A 17,703-nucleotide genomic window follows, 5' to 3' on the forward strand; every position below is an offset into this window, starting at 1 on the left:
AGAACTTCCTTTCTATTCCTAGGTTGCTGAGAATTTTTATAATAAATGCATGCTAAATTTTGTCAACTGCTTTCTGTGCATGTATCAAAGAGGTCATATGATTTTTCTTCTCTGTTAATGTGGTAAGTTATACTGATTAATTTTTGAATATTAAATCAACTTTGCCTTCATGGGATAAACCCTCATGAAAGTGAAAGTTGCTCAGTCATGTCCAACTCTTTGCAACCCCCTGGACCATACAGTCCATGGAATTCTCCAGCCAAAACACTGGAGTGGGTAGCCTTTCCCTTCTCCAGAGGATCTTCCCAACCCAGGGATGGAACCGAGGTCTCCTGCATTGCAGGCAGATTTTTTACCAACTGAGCCACAAAGGAAATCCAAGAATAATGGAATGGATAGCCTATCCCTTCTCTAGTGGATCTTCCAGACCCAGGAATCAGTGTCTCCTACATTGCAGGCAGTTTCTTTACCAACTGAGCTATCAGGAAAGCCCCAAACCCTCATGGTCATATATTATCCTTTTTTAGGTGTTGTTGGGTTTAATCTGCTAAGATTTCATTAAGAATTTTTACGTCTAGTCCATTAAGGGATATTAGCCCCTTTATATATGTATTTGACAGGTTTTAGTATTAAAATTTTGCAGACATCATGAAACAAGTTGAGAAGTATACCCCATTCTTCTCTATTTTCTGAAAGAGTTTGTATAAGTTTGATGTTTTTTCTTCTTGGAATGTTTGATAGAATTTACCAGTGAAATCACCTGTGCCTAGAATTTAGATTTTCTGTTTCATGTAGTATAAATGCTAGAGATTTATAGTTTTAAACAATTTTTCTATTTCATCTATATTGTATAAATTATTGATATAAAGTCCTTTATAACAAACATTCCCATATTCTCTTTTGGGCTTCCCTTGTGGCTCAGATGGTAAAGAATCCACCTTCAATGCAGAAGACCTGGGTAAGAGTTGGACATGACTGAGTGACTTTAACCCATATTCTCTTTTTATTATTTTCATGTCAGTAAGAACTGTCTTGATAATCCCTTTTCATTTCTGATATTGATAATTTGTGCTCTCTTTTTCTTGAACAGTCTAATAAAATACTTTGTTCTTTAGAAAGAAACAAGTTTGGGGGTTAATAATTATCTTTATTGTGTGTCTAATTCTTACCACATTCATTTCTGCTCTCATCTTTATTGTTTGTTCTACAGTCCTCCCTTGGTATCCACAGGGTATCAGTTGTAGGACCCCCTCAGATACCAAAATTCATTGATGCTCAAGTCCCTTATAGTAAAATGGCCTAGTATATTTGGCTCACCATATCCTTGGGTTCCATATCCATGGATTTGGACTTTGGTTTACTTTGGGTTCGACTGGAATCTTAAGTCACTGATTTTAGATCATTTTTCTTTTCTAATATAAGCATTTATGCCATAAAATTCCCTCTAAGCACCCTTTTAGCTACATCTCACAAGTTTTATTGTATTTTTGCTATCACTTCATTTCTGATATTTTCTTGTTTCTCTCTGATTTCTTCTCTCACCCATGGGTTGTTGAGAAATGTGTATTTAATTTCCCAATATTTGGATTTTTTTCTAGGTATCTTATTTTTATTGATACCTAATTTAATTACATTGTGATTAGAGGATACACACTACTATTATTTCAATCTTTTATTTTATTAGGACTTGCTTTTTAGCCCAGGATATGGCCTCTCTTGGTAAACTTGTACAGCTGAAAATAATGTCCTTCACTTCTTGGGTGTGGTGTTAAATAAATATCAATAAGTTGTCCTGAATCTTATATCTTTACTGAACTTTTTGTCTGGTGGTTCTATCAGAAAGAGGTGTTAAACTATCCTGCTATAATTGTAAATTTTTTAATTTTTTTCTTCTGCCATATATATAATAATATAATGTTATATATTTTATTTATATAATGTATAATTATTATATTATAATACACAATATGTTATGATTATAATAAATATTCTATTGTATAATATACTGTTATATATAATAGTTTATAATATATATTATATAAATAATGTGTACTTAGTCATTCAGTCATGTCTGACTCTTTTTGACCCCATGGACTGTAACCTGCCAGGCTCCTCTGTCCTTGGGATTTTCCTAACAAAAATACTGGAATGGGTTGCCATTTTCTCCTCCAGGGGATCTTCCTGACCCAGGGATTGAACATGCATCTCTTATGTCTCTTGCATACATATACATATACATATATATATATATATATATATATATATATATCAAGATCTGATTATCAAGATCAAGACAATTAACATACATATCATCTCACATAGTTAACATGAGTTTTTTGTGGTGAGAATGCTTAAGACCTATTCTAAGACACTTTCAAGTACTTAATACCATATTACCTATAGTCACCATGCTGTAAATCAGCTCCTCAGAATTTATTCTTCTTATAGCTGAAAATTTGTACCCTTTGACTTACATTATCCCATTTCTCCCTTCTCCCACAGATCCTAGAAATCAGGATTCTGCTCTCTGTTTCTATGAAATCAGCTTTTCTTTTTTGTAAGATTCCACATATAAGTGATACCATACAGTATTTGTCTTTGTCTGGCTTATTTCACTTAGCATAAGCCCTCCAGACTCATCCATGTGTACCAAATGGCCTTCCTTTTTATGACTGAATGATATTCCATTGCATATGTGTGTGTATATACATATGTATATATGTATATTTTCTTTATCCATTTACACTGCTCAGAAGGCTACTGTGGAGGAAAGCTCATTTAACTTTCCCTAATTCTTGCTTCTAAGCCACAGGATGGTTTTGAAGAACTTGTTTGCTCCATCTGCTTTGCCAAGTCAACACCTAGGAGAGGAAACCTCTTCTGTTTCCTAGGAATTTACTTCTTGCTCCCAAAGACAACAAGAATAAAAGAAATCATTCTTGAGTAATCCATTGACTTGCTTTCATTTTTAAAACCATCGCTGTTTCTAAAGCTAGGATACAGTTTTGGAACTCCCCTGCCTGCAGCCCAGGCCAGGAAACATCACTTAATTAGAAATTGCACCTTTAACAAGAGCTGAAAGCCAGCAGAAACACCTCCATCCATCCCAAGCACCGAAGAGGGAGAGACATAAGCAGAAGAATGTGGTGTTGGCATGAGCTTTTACTGAGTGAAATGAAATGTTCATAAAGTCTATAGCATGTATTCCTAATGGCAGTTCTTTCAGTAACTGTGCATTAGCCAATCACCCCTCTCTTCCCATCATCCCCCTTTTTCTCCTGTTCTTTCTTACACGCAGTCATGGAATATAGGCATCTCCTTGGCTGGGTCAAAATGGGCCATCACCTTCTTGACCCCACCAGTGAATGTTTGTAGTGTTTTGCTATTTTCTCTGCTGGGTGCACATGTGATAACAGGATGGAGGTCCACTCTATTCTGGGGCTTCCTTGATTTACAGGCCTCAAATTAGATTCCAATTCTCTTAGAATATTAAAATAGGACAAACACCTGCCCCTCCCAACTCCCTTATCCTGTATGCTTCTGCCCCTTTTCCTCCCTCCCAAACAAGTGATTATCTAAATCTATTGGTAAAAGTGGTGAGTTTCTCTATTTCTGAATGTTTTTCTTGCCTCAGGCTCCCTGGGTATTTGGCATGGAGAGCGCATGTCAGGAGCAGAGCAGACCACCTAGGTCTCAGCCTGAGACCCAGAAATTGCCCATCAAGCCAATTTCCAAGATGCCAGGACAGCGTGGCTGCTCAGGTTTTGCTCCTGGAAGGTTTCAGCACGGTTTGGACAATCACAGCCCATTCCCCTACCCCCCACCCCCACCCAGAGAGGGTCACAGCGGTCCTGCAGGAGGCAAAGGAGGCATGGAGGCCCTTCTGAAAAGGGCCAGGATGTCCTCCTTAGGTCTCACCCTGCAAAACAATGATACATGTAAACCCACTGCTATCTCAGTGTCACAGGTCCGCCGCTACTGTGGGTAAGTTTGGTTCCAAGAACTCAAACTGAAATTTCAGTCCCAGAGCCCCCTCTGTGGGATCTACATCCTGCTTCCCACTTCCTGCCAAACAAATGATGCCTCCCTGAAATTTTAGATTCACATTCTCACTAGAGAAAGTTAAAAAAAAAAAAAACAGAAACCTTTGCGTTCCAGATTCCTCCTTTGAGTGGACTGCAGGAGATGTCTGTAAGAAATTGTGGGTAGATATCTCAGACAGGGGGAGGAAAAAAAAGCACTTTAAATTGACAAATCAGTCCAAACCGCTAAGGTTATAACTCGTTTTTCCCCTTTCCAGCAGAATAGTAAAACAGACGCGTTATTGGCAGCTCATTAGTGCTAAGAGAAGCCGTCTCCAGCATGACATCAGCCTACGGCTTGACCCAAATCTATTATTTCACCAGAGAGCCTTACGCTGCCGGCTTTCCAACCGCCCAGAAGACGCACATGGGGGAGAGGGGAAGAAGACATAAATAAGACACAGATTGGAGACTTTTTGATGTGTTTAGCACATTTTTGTGACTTCCTTTAATACCACAGACCGCGCGTTCTTCCACCATTAGGAGAACAAAAGACAAGCCTAAGATGGGGGGGGTAGGGGTTGGAGAGGGGAGGAGGGAGACCCCATTCAATAAAAAGTCTTGTTTGCCTAATTAACATTTTTAATTCAAACGCCCGAAAGGGGAGGCAAAAATGGGAAGAGAAGAATGCATACCACAGCTGAGTAACTTCAGATATAAAAAGTCCCTTCATTAAATCAGTTGTTTTTTAATTCATAATTGAACTTAAATAAAGAGCGACCTATAGGCAGCTGTTTCTAATATCGAGTCCCCACCGCACATGAAAGACGCATTTATTCCTGCGGCAGCCTCCCTACCCTTGGGTGTTATCAGCTGAACATGTTTTGAACCTACCTAATGCATTTGAGGTAGCTTGGGTTTATTTTTCTTTCAATAAAATAAATGGTTTTGTAATTAAATTTCTGCACTGCCTGTGCTTAATGGTTACATTGACAAGTGCTAATGTATGGCAAGAGAATGAGTTTGAAATGAAACATGCTGTTTTCAAATCTGCAAGCAATTTTGCAGTGGGGCAATCAAACCCCTCGTGCCAGCGAAACATTTTCATTAATCGGCTCCCGCGCCCCTGCCCACTCGGCCGGCCGCGGGAGGACACTCTCGCTCCTTCTCTGCCCACCCCTGCTCCCACCCTCGCCTTTTTCTCGAACACACGCGCACTCACATACACACGCGCACCCACACGCACACACACACACAAATATCATGAAGCGAGCCGTTGTTTGAAACCATTTTGCGGTCTCTGGCAGGCAAGCCGGTGGAAATTCGCTGACTTTACACCGTGAAATGTTACAGCTGTCTCCTCCGAAGGGACTGGCTGCCTCAACGTTTCAATCCCTGGCAGCCGGTCAACAAGAAAATCTGTCCCTCTGTTTTCCTTTTTTTTTTTTTTTAACTTTTTCCCCTTAGCTAAATTTATTTTTGAATAAATCTTCTCATAGAAAATAGTGGACTCAGTCGGTGCAAACCACTTCAAGCCACGGCAGAGGCGGCCTTCCAACCTTGGCTCTTGTAGGGAAACGGGTGGCTCCGTTTCCACCCGCTGCGTGGGGACAGAAGTCTTCGGCACAGTCAGATCTGGGCAGGGACAGGCGTGGACTCACGACCTGAGTGAGGCGCTGTCTCTCCCCTGGACGGCCTGGGTCTCATCTGACCACTAGAGGGATGGCTTCCCAGGGCAGTGGCTGCTCTGGAGCCTCCCAGGCCCCTTCATCCAATGCCAGCAAGGATGTGTGAGGCCCACCGCCATGTGGAGCATGGGCAGAGGCGGGGGCGGGGAGAGGCAGTGTCTCAGCGGCTACCCACAAGGTGTGCAGTTCGGCATCTTGGCATCTTCCCTCCAGGCTGGGGGAGAGGAGCCAGGGGCTGCCTGTAGGGAGGCTGACTCACCTTTGGGGCTGGCCAGAATTGCAAGCTGTCCTACCCCAGCCTGGCTTCCGCGGGCCACGTGCTGGGACATCTGTGTTCAGGGCATCTGTGTGGTCCCTGCCTCCCTGAGTTTACTGAGGTGGGAAATAGAGGAGATGGTTGCTTGAAGATTTCAGGAGCAGGAGGATGGATCTTAGCGTCTCAAAACTCCCCTGCCCTTTTCCAAATGTGCCAATTTGCACCTTTAAAAGGGGGTGAGCCTTTCATAGAAGAGGCTTGACTATAGAGGTTTTGGAGGGAAGGAAACATAGGGACTGAGATCTCCACTACAATGTCAATGATGGGCAAGGTAAAGCCCATCCTGAGAAGGTGAAAGAAAAAGCACCCAAGTTTACCAGAATCTGAATAGCAGGAGGGGAACTCTTGGAAGGAGTGAGGGCAAAGAAGTGGGGTGACTGATGTCATAGCCAGAAGACACCTTCATGGTGGCTCTGTGAAGAAGTAAATAGTCCCTTGATTAAACGACTGCTAGAGGAGAAGGCAATGGCACCCCACTCCAGTACTCTTGCCTGGAAAATCCCATGGACAGAGGAGCCTGGTAGGCTGCAGTCCGTGGGGTCGCTAAGAGTAGGGCACGACTGAGCGACTTCACTTTCACTTTTCCCTTTCATGCATTGGAGAAGGAAATGGCAACCCACTCCAGTATTCTTGCCTGGAGAATCCCAGGGACAGAGGAGCCTGGTGGGCTGCCGTCTATAGGGTTGCACAGAGTTGGACACGACTGAAGTGACTTAGCGGCAGCGGCAGCAGACTTAAGAAGGCTGAGTGCCGAAGAATTGATGCTTTCAAACTGTGGTGTTGGAGAAGACTCTTGAGAGTCCCTTGGACAGCAAGGAGATCAAACCAGTCAATCCTAAAGGAAATCAACCCTGAATATTCTTTTTGGAAGGACTGATGCTGAAGCTGAATCTCTACTACTTTGGCCACCTGATGCAAAGAATCGACTCACTGGAAAAGACCCTGATGCTGGGAAAGATTGAGGGCAAGAGGAGAAGGTGGCAACAGAGGATGAGATGGTTGGATGGCATCAGACTCAATGGACATGAGTTTGAGCAAACTCAGGGAGATGGTGAAGGACAGGGAAGTCTGGCATGCTGCAGTTCATGGATCACAAAGAGTCGGATATGACTTAGTGACTAAAGAGATTTAAGGTAACCCAGGGTAAAGGGGCAGAGGAGAGGCCCATGCCCCAGATGGAAGAATGGAGATGCAGTGAGGAAGTGAAGCTGGAGGGCTGCTCCTTTGGTCCTTGACTGAGTCTGAGCTGAGATTCTGGTGAACCCAAGGTATAAATACTGTGAGAATGCTGTCATCTATCACTCAAGTGATTGCACTTGTTTCACCACACAACAGTGGGACACTTGACTCATGCCTTCACTTGTTCATTCAGCAAAGATTAAGTTCTCACCATGTCTCAGCTATGTTGCTAGGCCTGCCAAGTGCTATAATGGAAATACAAAACAAAATGCTACATGACTTCAGGGGAGGAAGCAGTGAGCTATGCCAAGAGGAAGAAGAGAAAGCCTCATGGAGGTGACTAGGCTGAAAAGGTGGGTAGGACTTCAAAAGGAGAGAATGATATTCCAGGGCAAGGAACCAGCATAAGTATGAAAGATTAAATGTGTAATATGGAGGTGTGAAAGTAAAAGTTGTATCTAGAGAATGACAAGTGGTCTCAAATGAAAGGAAAATAAGGTGTCTGTGGGATGTGAGGAGGGGAGTGTTGGTGGTGTGGGAAGAGTGGTGGGAAATGGAATTGAAGATGAGCTGGGGCCATGGCTATATTGAGAGCCCTGATCAGCAGGCTACAGAAGCCATGCTTTATTTTGTAAACCACAGGCACTCTTAAATATGTTGGAGCCCTGCGGGGGTGAGTGGGTGAGGCAGTGGTGATGTGGCCCCACTGTGTGTTTGTTATAGACCTTGTGAGTCCTAAAAGAGAGCAGGCTGAGCAAGGAAGACAGTGGAGGCAAGGGGGCCAGAAATTGAAAGTGAAGTCGTTCAGTCGTGTCCCACTCATTGGGCCCCATGGACTGTAGCCTACCAGGCTCCTCCATCCATGGGATTTTCCAGGCAAGAGTACTGGAGTGGGTTGCCATTTCCTTCTCCAGGGGATCTTCCAGACCCCGGGATTGAACCCAGGTCTCCTGAATTGTAGGCAGACGCTTCACTGTCTGAGCCACAAGGGAAGTCCAAATGAAGACATGTCAGAAGTGGGGCCAGAGGCTATTTCAATAGCCCAGGTCAGGGGGGAGGAGGGCTGCGAGGCACCAGGAATGATGCTGGAGAGAGGGAATGGGTGCTGGGGACCGGGCAGAGGTCAACCAATGAGACATGGTGGAAACAAGGGAGGCACCAGCAAGTAGTTTGCTGTTTTCAGGGTGCCTGGAAAGATGTTCATGGCCATGACAGAGACAGGGAACTCTGAGAGAAGTGATTTGGGGAGGGGGGAAGAGAGAGAGAGAAAAAAGCATATGTTCCAACTAGATATATGGAGTTGGAATTCTTGGCAGTGACTTTCATGAGACAATATCCAAGGGACAGCAGAGGGAGAAATGGACCTAAATAGGAGAGGAACTTCCACACTGAGAGGAGCCAATGCAACAGACCAGAGGGGACAGCAGGGGGAGTAGGAGTTGAGCCAAGAGGAAAAGGGAGGAGAGTTTTGAGAGGAGTTGGAACACTTTTCTGATGCTTCAAGGAGGCCCCAGAAAGGGAGATGCTGAGCTGGTTGGGTTCAGCAATAAAGAAGACAAGCATTAGTTATCTCTGGGAGGACAGTCTTAAGTAAAAGGGTGGTGGGAAGCAGAGGCAGCAAGAGTGGAGGCAAAGAGGTTTCACAGTGATGGTGTGAAAGGAAAGCTTTTTTGGAGGGTAATAGGCCCTTGAACAATATTTAATGGGGAATTAGTAAGGAGGGAGAGATTGAAAAGATATCAGAGAGGGGACTCTTATAGAGCATGATTAGGGGGCAGCAGAAAGAGGTTGAGGGATTGACCTTGGAAAGCAACAAGGAGGAGGCGTGAGGGGCCAGAGATAAAGGCAAGGGTGGGGGTGAGAGTACTGGCAGCCTGTCGAGGAAGGAACAAATGACATACATTCATGTGCTGAAACTAAGGCTAGGGATGGAGGTGATGTAAGAGTGAGATAACTTGGAAATTGAAGGCAGGAGTGGGGTGGAAAGTCAAATGGTATGAACAATAGGACATGAGCAGCACTGAGAAGAAAACTGAAGATGGAAACCTGGCCAGGTCCAGTGTGCCTGGCCATATGTATGTTCCAACCATCCCCAGCAATCTCGGAGGAGGAGCAGAAGCAGAGAACAAACAATGGGGACACTCTAGCTAAGGAGAGCACCCCAGCTGCGGTGGGAAGCCAGAAGCAAGGGCCTTAGGGGCCAACCAGGGAGAATTTGACAGCAGGAAGCCTTTTGGTTGACATGGGTGCGCTTCACCTCCAGAACCGGTATAATAGCCTTGTCTCGGGCTGCAGTCTGAAGAGCAAATTTGGAAAAATGTTAAGTCAAAAATGCATGCCACTGCCAGAGAGAATTGTAAACCAGAGGTTTGGAAAATTAAATTCAGTGCTGCCTCTCCTTCCCCTTGGCTCACCTGTGCTGTGTGATCCAAGCAGACCACTGCAGCTTTTTATGTCGTTGCTCCGCCACACCTACCTCTAGGACACATTCTGTTTACTTACTAGCTTCCTGGGAAAAAAGGTATGATCTAAATAAAGGAAACTTCACAAAAAAACAAGGTTTGATTTACAAAATTCTGTAGTTCTTTCCCTCTTGTTGAAACAGTAAAACAAAAACAAACAGGCAAAACCTGTTTTGCAGAAACATCATTGGTCTTCTGACTTGTTCCTGACGTTCAGTGGGGTTGTCTAAGCTAAACAGATACTGAACAAATTCTATCCAGTTCAGTCTGGGAACACAAACCCTGGTGGAGCCCTGGCCAGGTCATCACCCCCATGTGGAAGAAGGATCCTGCCTCTGTCAGGGAAGCATCTGGCCTTGACCAGAGTGCAGAAAGCATTGGAAGAGATGAGGCTTGCTGTCCAGGGTCAGAAGGCCACAAGCAGGGGACAAGTCCAGAGGAGGGGACACAAGGCACTTTGGTGTCATCTATCATGACTAACTGACAAAGTGCAGTAACTCTATGGGATCCGCTCTGCTCTCTAGCTTTCAGGCATCTCCAAGTCCCCTCCCAAAGCAGTAAGGAGACTTTTGAAGCCACTCTTGGCCACCTGTTGACTTTAAGCTTAGGCACTGTCCCATTAGCAGGCCAGAGGGAGACAAAGTCAGAGCCCAAGAAAGACCTCCCGGTATCAGTACCCAGGTTCTGTCTGACCTAGAATCTCATGACTGCTAAAACACCCAGGCATGGTTTGATGTGGGGACCATCAGGAGGCTCCTTCATAGCCTTGAAAGGCAGAGCATCCAGTGTTCATGATATGTCCCAGTTCTCCAGTGCACTCTCTGTATTTTCCATCGGAGCCACATCTAGAAAGAAGGAATTTCAGAAGCTGACTTCCACTGTCTAAAGTGTGCACATCATTCTCTTCCAAAGGATCCACCTTTCCAGCTTGAATTTGATTACCAAAGAAGAAGTAAATGATCACGGTTGGAATGTAGGATGTATTAAACCCTTTGCCAAGTGCCCATTTTGGCTAAATTGTTTCAGAGCCTACTGGTTACTTGGGGCTTCCCAGGCGGCACTGGTGGTAAAGAACTCGCCTGCCAATGCAGGAAACATAAGAGATGCTGCTATGATCCCTGGGTTGTAAAGATCCCCTGGAGGAGGGCATGGCAACCCCCTGCAGTATTCTTGTCTGGAGAATCCCATGGAGTCTGGTGAGCTAAAGTCCACAGGGTCGTAAAGAGTCAGACACAATGGAAGCAACTTAGCACACACGCATACCAGTTACTTAGGAAGCATCATGCCCATTTTACAGCTGAGGAGCGGGGTTGGAATCATATCTGTATTAAAAAACCTAAGCTTGTTCTCCAGATTTCCTCTTTCTGCCAAGTCCCCTATACCACTGTGTGCTGCCTCACAGCAACCTCTATCTCCCCAAATTAAAGAGTCCTCTTATGCTGATGTTCCCCACATCGGTTTCTGTGTGGAAAGGACTAGATGTCTAAATGTGATGGCTGGAAACCAATGAATCGTTCATCCAGTTATTCACTGATACCTATGATATACTCAACAAGTGAACAGACAGAGCCCATCTGCAGAAACCCAGATACCTGCTTTGGATGAGGAAAAAGAGGTCCACTTGCCTCATTTTCCTTACAACCAGGCCCCAGGGGCACAAACTGTCATTTCAAGATGCAGAACAAACTTCATGAAATAATTCTTACAACCTGGTGAGCTCCAAGGGGCACCATCCTGTATTAGCCTTCTTTGGACCTTCTTCCAAGGTGGCGAATGTGCCATTGGGAGGGATTGAATGTACCTTGATCTGCTTCCATGATGTTTCTGCTTGAACCTGGAGGAAGCCGGCTGGCACTGGAGGAGAAAAATGGGAGTGTTCTCATGATAAAAAGCAAGTTAGGTCAGCATGCTGGGGCAGCTCATGCTTTATGTAGCAGAACTGATTGAGCTTCATGATTCACCCTCCCCTTGGCCTTCAGCCCTTGTTAACACTTCCAGGAAGGAAGCTGTCCAGAGAAAGGAGGGGAGAGAGGGAGGGAATCCAGGACGATTCCCACCATGAGAAGGTGCCGGCCTGGGACAGGGGAGGGCGGAACCCACAGGCTGGCTGTGAGAGGGGCAGGGAAGGCTGGGTGCTTTGAGGCCAAAGTGCTCATTATGCGAACTTTCTTAATGACCGTAAGTCCTGAGGGAGGCATGTGAGCAAAGCCTGGCGCCAGCCATGCTTGCACGGAGCCTCCCGTCCAGATGGCAAATGTGTAGGGAGCGAGGGAGGAGAGAGAAGAGACCGCGTGGCTGCTGAAGGTGACTGATGGCCTTGGGACGGCTGATCTGGCTCCTGTGGGGTCAGGTTTTACTGGAACGAGACACAAAGATTAGTGACTTTCATTTAAGAAAGAACCCCGGTCCCCAGTTTCGGGAACAAAGTTTCTTTGTGGTTCTTTGAGAGTTTCATTTGTATTCTCCAGGCCTTGCTCATTTACCTTCTTCGCTCTTTCCTCATGTCCAAGTCCTGCTTGGCCAGCTCCAGTCTCCATGAAAGCCTCTTCATGAAGTCATCCCTGATGGTCTGACCTGGGCCTCCCTCTCTTGATCTGCTAACGTGCCCAGAGGCAGAAATCATGTTGGCTTGAGATTCTCCATGTGTTCAAGGTGATAGCTTGTCTTCTCGGAGCCTTGGCGTTACTTCAAGATAATGCGGGAACAAATGTATAAGACAGTCTATGAAAACATTTCATGAAGTAAAATATAAAATTGGCTGAAACGTTTAAGTCAAAACTGAGACGTGAAAGGAACTTCACAAAAGTAGAGGGCCACTTTGAGCCATACCCAGCTGGAAACGTGCCCACCTTCCTTTCCACTGGGGGACTTGGGCAGGCAAGTTGGAGAAGCAGGTGGTGACATGTGGGGAGACATGGAGAGGTTCCTTTCTCTTCGTAGAGACTGGAGGCAATGGGGAGAGGAAACCTTGCTGAATAACAGCAAATGAACATGGTCTCATCAAACAGCAATTCAAAAATAACAGAAAATACTGTGTACCACACATCACCTACATGTCAGGCACTGTACTAGTAGCATCACACATGTCATTTCAATCAACCCTCATACCAGTCAATGAGGTAGATATTACTCACTTTACAGCTGCTGAAAGCAAGCTACTATAAGGTCAAGTAACTTACCCCAAGTCAGAAAGTTAAGTGAGATGAAGGCTGAGAATACAGTCTAGGTCTGCTGAACTCTTACTTCCTATGCTATGCCACCTTGGGTGCATTAAGGAAGAGACCTGCAGCCTGTGGGATTCCCAGGGGGCGCAGTGGTAAAAGAACCACCTGCCAATGCAGGGGATGCAAGAGATGCAGGTTTGATCCCTGGGTCAGAAAGATCCCCTGGAAAAAGGAAATAACAACCCACTCCAGTATTTCTTGCCTGGGAAATTCCATGGACAGAAGAGCCTGGTGGGTTTCAGCCCATGGGGTCAAAAGAACTGGACACAGCTGAGCAACTGAGCATGCACAGATGCAGCCTGTGTCTCCACAACTCATCATGAGCCCTCCTTAATGTTCTGTGATTCTCATGTTGACCCCAAGTATTGACCTTCCCTGTTGCAGGTACATACCCTGGCTGCCAACGGGGAACTGAGTTTGTCATACTGGTGCCTCCCCATGCTGGGGCTCCCAGCCCAGGTGTTAGGGAACCCTACTCCCTGCACCAACATCTGGGAGGTCTCACACAGCCCCAGCTTGACTCATCTAACCAGAGATAAAGTGGCTGCTTTGGTCCAGACTTACCAAGTTTGGAAGTCACCACATCAGATGTAAGAGGCCATAAGCAAGAGATACGGATCAGTTAAGAGGGCAGCCAGGGGACGGCTGATGGTTCATCTCTGCACATGGAGAGATTTCTCAGGGTGAGAAATCAAACCCCTTTACTGGTACAGCTCATCTCCAAGACCTTTTCCATCCAGTAAATGTCCAGTTTGATAGTTTTCATTGTAGCTGCAGTGAGAAATCCTGGTTATTTTTAGTAACACTCATACAGCCATCACATTAATTTATTCCTAAGCATTTGATGATGTGTGTGACCCAGGAAAATGTATGACTGCTGAGGGAGGGTCTTCACTGTCTCCCCTCTTTCAACCTTCCCTTTCCTTGGCTCATCCCTATGGCGGAAGTGGGTTTTAACATATCGTCTGTCCAGATGCACCCCATCTCCCAAAAGGCCCTTTCGACTTTAATATTCCAGGGAATTGCCAGATCTGTCAAGTTCTTATGTTTTCCTTGGCAGGGACCACACCACTCCATTGAAATGGTTTGTGAGCCATCAGGCCTCAGTGCCACTTCTCCAGGCGGTGCCAGCGTAGCCACTGGTACTTTCCTGACACCCTTCCCAGGCTCTGTAGGCTCTGGCGCACCCCATGCCCCACCTCTTCCAAGTCCATGGGCTTCCTGGAGCATCAGCAGACTTGAGCATCTCCCAGACCAGGGGCCCAGGAACATCATTAACTTTTATGCTTTATTTTCATCACTTCTACCCATCTCTCCTGGCACCTCTTGCCCTCACTGAGCGCTCCTAGCTGCCTCTTCTGGTGGTCTTTCAGATCAGAGGAGAAAGTTCATTCATCCACTCAACCAGAATTTGTTCAGAGCATCTCTAAAACTGAGTTCATTGTCATAAGCTCTTAATGAACTGAGCAGTGAACAAAACAGATGAAACACTCCTTGCCTTCATGGTACTGACATCCTAACTCATCTTATTAATTTGTTAAATGAAGTTGTTAGGAATTTAATATGCTCCTCCTCTCAGGATACCTGCCTCTAAAAAGAAGAATCTGTAGAGGTATAGTTTAACCCCCAAAGAAACAAAGTACCGATGGTGGAATACGCAGTTCACGTGGGAGCCATATTTATGACTCTTCGATCCTCCGGAACAGGGCTTGGCAAGTTATAGCCCTTCCATGGCCCGCCAGTCAGTTTATGTGGTTCATTAGCTAAGAATGGTGTGTACCTTTTTAAGTGGTTGCAAAAAAAATTAATAGAAGAGCATATTTTGTGACATGGGAACATTCTGTAACATTCACCTTTCAGAGTCCAAAAGTTCTCCTGGAGCATACCTGTTCATTCACACATTGTCCCTGGGTGCTGCAGGAGCAGTCAAGTAGTTTCCAAGTGGCCCGCAAAGCCTAAAACATATACTACCCAGCCCTTTCCAGGAAATGTACTGAGCACTGCTCTAGAATCATATGATGGGGACAGCTGTGTGTCTCCCATGTGCATGGAGCTGGCCAGGTAGGCCAGCAGGAATGTCTCTTTCTCAATCTGTCTATGGAAGAGGCTCCCAGAGTGGACTTAATGTTGGAGGCTAAGAACCCGTGGCTGACATTTGTTTCTCTTCAGCACGCAGGGAGACAAGGCCCTCCCAAGAAGTGTCCAGCAAATGCAAGATTCCTTCTTGGCAGAATCTTCAATGCTATTTGCCAAGCTCAGGAGCAGACCTTCACCTTGGGAGGTTCTGGGCTCCTTTTATGAGGTGGAGGAAGGGAGGTTCATCCATGCTCTCAACTCTGCAAGGTCAAATAAAATTTATGCCTGTGGAAGGAATAACAGTCAGAGGGAATGGGTTCAAATCCCTGCTCTCCCACAAATTGATTGTGTGGTTCGGGGCAGAGTGTTTTACCTAGAGAAAGTCTCCCTTGTCTCACCTGTGACAGGGCCAGCCTTGCCAGTTCTAAAGGCTGTTAACAGAAATAAGTGCACCCACATATGTGAAGGAGCTTGGTAAACCAGATGTGTTAGTCACTCAGTTGTGTCCAACCCAGGGATTGAACCCTGGTCTCCTGCATTGTAGGCAGATTATCTCATGGCTTAGCTAACAGGGAAACCTCGTAAACTGGATGGCAGCATGTATTCCATCATCTTTCCTCTTTCCTGGGTGGGGGGCAGCACTAGCTGAAATCTCACCATTCTTGTTTGTCAGTGGAGACTCACTCAGAGTCAAGGTGAGATAGACCTAGAACGATGTTCCCTTTGATCTCAGTCAGGGTCCACCTGTCCTGAGGCCTCACCTCTCCTCTCAGTTTCCACCTAATCTCTGCAGTCAGTTTTGGGGATTCTTGACCTCGTAGGCTTCACATAGCCAAATAAGGACAATAACAACATACCTGTGGTTCTTCCTGCCAGATCACATCTCTGAGTTTGAAGGATACCACAGCTGCCCTCCATCCAACCCAACCCTGTACAATGTATGATGGGACCATCAGTCCCCTGGACCAGTTTGCTTATTTCTCCCCCAGTCTGTAGCCCTCTCAAGTAGCAAGTATATTTCCCACTATGTGTTCCTGATTATCCTAAGATCAACAACTATCTATTTCAGGTAGTTGAGGGTTAGGGAAAGGGTGAAATGTGCAGAAAGGCATGGTTTTTAAAATGAAAATCTTTCTCCTTCACTGGACTATAAACATCTAGGGGGCAGGCAGAGGCTACTTCTATCCTGAGGCTCTCTCTGGTGTCATCAGCATCTACTTGATGCCTGGCACATGGTAGAGGCTCAATAAAGTTTCTTTGAGTGGATGAATGAATGAGTGAATTAATAAATGGTACCTTAGGATTTAGTCACCAGGCTCCATGGCTCAGAGGTAAAGAATCTGCCTGCCAAGCAGAAGATGTGGGTTCAGTCCCTGTGTCAGGTAGATCCCCTGGAGAAGGAAATGGCAATGCATTCCACTATTCTTGCCTGGAAACCCCTATGGACAGAAGAATGGGAAGAATGCAAATTTAATACAGGGCTTGTCAGTTGGTAAAGAATCCGCCTGCAATGCAGGAGACCCTGGTTCAATTCCTGGGTAGGGAAGATCTGCTGAAAGGATAGGCTACCTACTCCACTGTTTGGGGGCTTCCCTGGTAGCTCAGCTGGTAAAGAATCCACCTGCAATGAGGGAGACCTGGGTTCGATCCCTGGATTAGGAAGATTCCCTGGAGAAGGGAAAGGCTGCCCACTCCAATATTCTGGTCTGGAGAAATCCATGGACTGTATAGGCCATTGGGTTGCAAAGAATCGGACACAACTGAGCAACTTGAATTCCTTCCTAGGATTTAGCAACCTCATGCCATTCTACTGATAACTTTTAGGGAAAAAAAAAATCTCCTCTGTGAGAAATGCAGCATTTACACCTAATAGGCACCAAATACACGTCAGTAGATGGTGACAACAATGAACATGAGGTTGAAAAAAAGTTAGCCTCCCAAATCTCAGAGCCAAATAAACAGAATAATGTGAATAAGGTTGAAGTTTAATACTACTTAAAAAAAAAACAAAAAACTATTTCATTTGCCAGAGGGCTAGATCTCCCACTTCATATTTTGTTCAAGGATTTAGCTGCCCTAAGATAATCGTAACTTGGAACTTGGACATGTGACCTGGGAAGTTTGGGGTGGCTGTTTCATTGGTTACATCTCCTGAGAAAAATTCTCAGACTAGGAAAAAATACTCTGACAGTGACATGCAAAGGCTGGGACTTATAACTACCATCCTCAGTGTTTAGGGGAAAGGAGTTTTAATGACGGGCCAAAGAACAGATGTCAAATCCCCAGCCATCCTTCTGCCATTTGCTGTTTGTTATGAGTCACCCTGGAGCCCGTCCATCCCGGCACCAATTTTCATGGGAAGCATTGATGTGTGACCAGAAGTGTGCGCTGATGGATGGATTCACGCGAGGATAGCCGGAAGACTGGGCCTCAGGCTTCTGTTGGCTCTGGCCTTCCTTGCTTCTTCGGTCACTTTGCTCCCCTTCCCCCACATCCCTCCTCCATCCCCTTTGTCCTTCCCTCCAAGCTGGATTTTCACAGTGAATGTGATCTCTCATTTCAGTTCCTGCAGCCCTGGCTCGTCAAATACAGAAGGGCTGCAGAAACACCTCTGCTTAGGACACGTGTGTGTGGTCCACGCCAGCCATCAGCGGCAAGAGTTCTAGGAAGGGAGAGGGCCATCTCCTGGACAGCAGTGGGAAAAGGTGAGTGGCTTTCTAGGTCTTTTCACTTGGC

This window comes from Dama dama, chromosome 11 (genome assembly GCF_033118175.1).
Source record: "Dama dama isolate Ldn47 chromosome 11, ASM3311817v1, whole genome shotgun sequence".
NCBI classification, from domain to species: Eukaryota; Metazoa; Chordata; class Mammalia; order Artiodactyla; family Cervidae; genus Dama; species Dama dama.